A 5213-nucleotide genomic window follows, 5' to 3' on the forward strand; every position below is an offset into this window, starting at 1 on the left:
TTTTCTACCCTCCACCGGCACAGTACACACAGACATACGTGCAGGCAAAGCACCCACACACAAATAAAAACTAAAAAAAAGTATAACTTCTAGGACCTGGTAAAGCAACATAAAGATGTAGATAAGTTTAAAAAGTTGTCAAGAAACAGTTTCAATAGACATGCAGTATAAGTGTGAGACACAAAGTCTAATGACATACATGACACATTTATAAAAAATTGATGATATACTAGTACAGTGGTTTGAACAAGAATGGCCTCCATAGGCTCAGACAGGGTTTCTCTGTGTACCCTTGGCTGTCCTGGAACTTGCTCTGTAGGCCAGGCTAGCTTTGAACTCACAGAGATCTGCCTGTTTCTGCCTCCTGAGTGCTAGGATTAAAGGCCTGCACTACTTCCACCTGGCTCTTACATTTTAATGCCTGGTTATCAGAGAGTAGCACTACGTGAGAGGGATTGGCAGGTGTGGCCTTGTTGGAGGAAGTGTGTCACTGGGGGTGGGCTTTAAAGGTTCAAAGGCTCAACCAAGTCCAGTGTTGCTCTCTTCCTGCTGCCTATGGATCAAGATGTAGAACTCTCAGCTATCTCTCCAGCACTATGTCTGCCTGTATGCTGCCATGCTTTGGGCATGATAACAATGGACTAAACCTTCAAATGTAAGCCAGCCCCAATTAAATGCTTTCCTGTATAAGAGTTGCTGTAGTCATGGTGTCTCTTCACAGGAATAGAACACCCGGTGTCTTGGTGTTACAAATGGCTGGCAGGGGTGAGCTGGGGTGGGGGTGGCTCTTTTGTTCTTTCATGATAGAAATCACCGAGAGGCAAGATCCAACTCTTAATGTTGGGGATCCTTAGATTCAGAAGGTGAAGTTCCAAGCCCAGAGGCAGATAGTTCTAATCTATGAGAATCAGAAGCTTAGGATTGCAAGCTTTCAGAGCCAGAGACTTGCTGTTCTCAGTAGAGGGTCACTGCTATGGGCTCAGTGGGCCACAGCCAGCTGTGTTGCAGCTTCTGAGTGTCAGGACTTATGGCTTGTTTGTCTCTGGTTCCACCAGACTTTCTAGCAATTAGGAAAGATCTCATAGGCTCAGCTTCCATAAATCAAAATCACTCCTCTTTCACAATAGCTTCAGCTTCTCTGATGTCCCTTGCCCTTTCAACACTTCTACCATCTGGATCTGCCTTTTTTTTTTTTAGACAGAGTCTCACTATATAATCCTGGCTGGCTTTGAACTTACAGAGATCTGCTCTCCTCTGCCTCCCGAATGCTGGGATTAAAGGTGTGCACCTCCCTGACCAGCTGTCTCTGGCATTTTGAAGTTTCTGTCTTCACTGGAACTCTTCAAACTCTTCTGCGCCCCGGCATCAGATCTCAGAACCTTAGGTGTCAGGGCCCTAAGGTCAGCTGCCTGGTGTATTTCTCTAGCCACAGATATAAGAGACCTCTCTCTATTTCTGTGACTCCACAGGGTTCTTCAGCTGCCTTCACACAGTGGTGGCTGTTGATGTCACTGGAAGCCCCAGCATTCTGCTTGTTTTTGTAGCCAGCCCAGCTTTCATTCCTATCCTGGAGACTTATGGAAGAAAGAAAGGCCTCCCAACTATCCTGAAAAAAACAAAACAAAACAAAACAAAACAGGAAAACAAGCTATTTTTGTAGCCAGAAAAGGGGCAAGGCATATTTGTGGATGCTTCAAAATTCCCATCCATCACTTAATGGTACCTAGTTCCAATCACTGGCCCTGTATAAGGACCAATCACAAGATTTCTGGGAGTTCTCTGGAACAAGGCCTCATGCAGTGGCAGCTGTACCTCTCATAACTGGAGTGCAGTTACTTCAAGTCATTGTATGCCTTGCTGCCATAGTGTGGTGACTATGAAAGAAAGATGAAATGTCAAAACCTGTAAGTCATATAAAGTACTCAGAAATTGCTGGTTGTTTGTGAGCCTAGAGGCTGCCTGGGGCTCAGAAAAGAGAAAAACAAACCTGGGTATGCCCCGTAGTTAAAACATTCCTGGGAACAGCTTGACCATAAGATAAAGGGGAGTGTGAAGATATAACAGGGCTATCTAAACTGAGTCAACAACTCACAGAACTCTGACACCCTGCACGTACATGTAATTTTTCTGCTGATGTTTGAATAAGCCAATAGTGTGTCGCTATGCTGAATTCCACACCCCTAAGCCCCTTACCCCATAAAAACCCCCTAGCTTTCAAGCCTCGTGGCCGACATCTGTTATCTCCTGTGTGGGATACATGTTGGTCTGGAGCTCCGTAATTAAACGACCTCATGTATTTACATCAAGATGGTCCTTCGTGATTTTTTTGGGTGCACACTGAATCGGGAATTGGGTGGCGGTTTCCCCACTAAGGTCTAACATTTGGAGGTCCCACCGAGATCTGCGTGACACCCAGGAACCCCGAAGGACCCCTTGGAGGTACGTTTGTTTGTGTGAGTCTTGTATGTTGTCTGTTGTCTAAGTGTCTAAGTGTGGCACCGCTGAATTTGTGTCTTGGTTTTTCAGTTCTGAGATTGTGGGTTTGAGTCCCACCTTGTGTCTTGGTTACCAGTTCTGGTATTCTGTATTCTGGCAGCTGCCACTGTGGACCGTAAGGACCCTAGTGGCTGTGGGAGGATGACAGTCTATGGCCCCACAGGCTGCGACCTTGGAAGATGTTCCAAGGGTGACCATGGAGGAAGTGCCCAGGGTGAGGGACAGTCAGAAAGGACTGGTTGTCCTCTGGCAGAGTGAGGGAAATCAGGTCCTCTCTGCCAGAACAGGAGTGGATGTGGAATCCCACCCCATCAGGAAAGGAGTTGATGTGGAATCCGACCCCCCGTCAGGAAAGAGGTCGATGTGGAATCTGACCTGTCAGGAAGTAGCGTTTGGCTGGTTATATAAGTTCAGGCGCAGACGAGTGTGCTTAGATATACTGATGTGTTTTTTTTTTTTTTNTTTTTTTTTTTTCTGTTGCTATCTTGTTTTTGTTTGTGGTTTTTGTCATGGGACACAGAAATCGTACATTGGAGGTAAATGGAGGTAAAGTGGAATCCCTCCCTGCCTGTCTGTATGTCTGTGTGTCTGTCTGTCTTGTTCACTTGTGTGTCCTCCATTGGACCACCTTCTGATTCTGTTTTGTTTTTGGTTTGTCTGGTTTCAAGTCTGGTTTTGGTCCCAAGGAGTTGACTGATTATCTTGGTTTGGTTTTAGGCCGGTCTCAGGTTCAGGGGACCTTCCCATAGAGAGAGGTTCATTTGGGTTGGTTGTAGTGACAGTGAGCTTCTCTGGAAATTGCGTGTAAGATGCCCTGTATTGGTCTTGCTTGTGTTTGTCATTCCTGTGGTAGAGTGATTCTATGGTGGTTGCCTGAAAATGGTTTCTGTGTGTGTCTTGTGTGTCTCTTTGTGTTCGGACTTGGACTAATGACTGACGACTGTTTTTGAGTTATGCCCTCTGGAATAAGCCTAAGAATCCTGTCAGATCCCTATGCTGACCACTTCCTTTCAGATCCTCAGCTGCCCTACCTCCCAGTCCAACTCCAGGGAGCAGCCAGCAGGTCACAGTGGTCCTGCCCATGGACCTGGAGCCTAGGGTGAAATGAGCTTGGGAAACCCGGAGCAAAAGAGGGTTGGTCCCTGAGAAGTCAGTGGCCCTGGATGTTGTGGCTGCTGAAGAGAAAAGAAGAGGAGGCTGTGGGAGTAGCCGGCCAAGAGTGCGGGGGTTCCCTGGATGCTTCTCATTCCCCTGTTCCCTGCATCCTGTCTCTTGTTAACATAAAAAGTGCTTTCACTTTTGGTCCAGTACAGCCAGCTGTGAGANCTGCACTCCCTTCTCTGCCTCACGAGTTTTCTCTTCTCAGGCTGCCCTGCCCTGAGCTGCTGGCAGTGAGTCTGTTCCAAGCTCCAGTGAGGGAGGCATCCGCCCACTTTGGGCTTCTGTCCAAGGTAAGGAGCACCTGCGAGTCTAACTGCCAGGCTCTGATGGGGGTCTGGTCTCTGTGGGACTAGAAAGTGCCCCAACAATCTGACCAAGGTAACAGGAAGTTACAGAAGTTAAGAGATGGACAGGGTAAGTCGGTAAGAAAGTGCAGAGAAGGAGAAACGAAGGAAGGATAGAGGTATGCAAAGAAGAGCTAAGAGCAAAGCTTCAGCAGACTCAGAAAAGATGGATGACAGTGGCAAATAGAGAGGTTAACAGTGAGGAGAAGTAAAAATAGAGATGAAGGAGATTAGAGAGGTCTGAGATGAGAGAGATACTCTGAATGAGAAATATTTAGAAGAGGAACCAGTAAAATGAGGCTGACAAAGACAGAGACCAGAGTCAGAATCAGAGATGTGCAGTGAGAAAGAAAGATAAACCAGGGCAGAGGCGAACTATGAGAGAAGATAAGTGACAGAATATAGATGTGATAATTAGATAACATCCAAAGGAAACAGGAGCAAAGAGAGGTAAATGACAAAGACTAGAACCTAGCAAAGTGGCACATGTTGATAATGCTAGCACTTAGAAATGATCTGTAAGAAATAGGAAGCCAGAAAATTAAAAAGAGATAAGAGAAATGAAATGCTGGCCACAAGAGTCAGGAAAACTAGAAAACTTAGATAGTGCCTGGCAACAAAAGAAAGCTTTTGGCTAAAGATCAATGTGTTTACTGTAAAGAAAAAGGGCACTGGGTGAGAGACTGCCCCAACAAAAAGAAGAGGAGCCCCCTCGTGACTAAACCCTTCACCTGTTCATGGCTAAAAGTTAAGAAAAGAGATAACAAAAGGGGTGCTAATACAGAAGCTGAGTCCTTAGAAGAGGCCAGTGGCCTACCTACCTGTCAAAGAAGCTAGAAAAGAGACTGTGTTTCATATTCCCCTACCGACCAGTGCAAAACAAGTTAGAAAAGTTCCAGGGCACTGCGGGGCTTTTGCAGATTGTGGATTCCAGATTTTGCTGAATTAAAGAGATAAACAGCCCTTTGTATAGAGAAATAAAGAACAGGCCTTGGATGCTAGTAAGACTGCCCTAATGTCGTCCCTAGCTTTGGGACTCCTAGATGTGACTGAGAACAAAGGTATTGCCAAAGAGGTTCTTACTCAGAGATTGGGACCCTGGAAAAGACCTGTGGCATACTTGTAAAAAATTAGATCTGGTGGCTGTAGGATGGCCTGTGTGTCTGCACATAGTGGCTTCTGGTCAAGGACGCAGAAAAATTGACTCTGAGA

This window comes from Mus caroli, chromosome 19 (genome assembly GCF_900094665.2).
Source record: "Mus caroli chromosome 19, CAROLI_EIJ_v1.1, whole genome shotgun sequence".
NCBI classification, from domain to species: domain Eukaryota; kingdom Metazoa; phylum Chordata; class Mammalia; order Rodentia; family Muridae; genus Mus; species Mus caroli.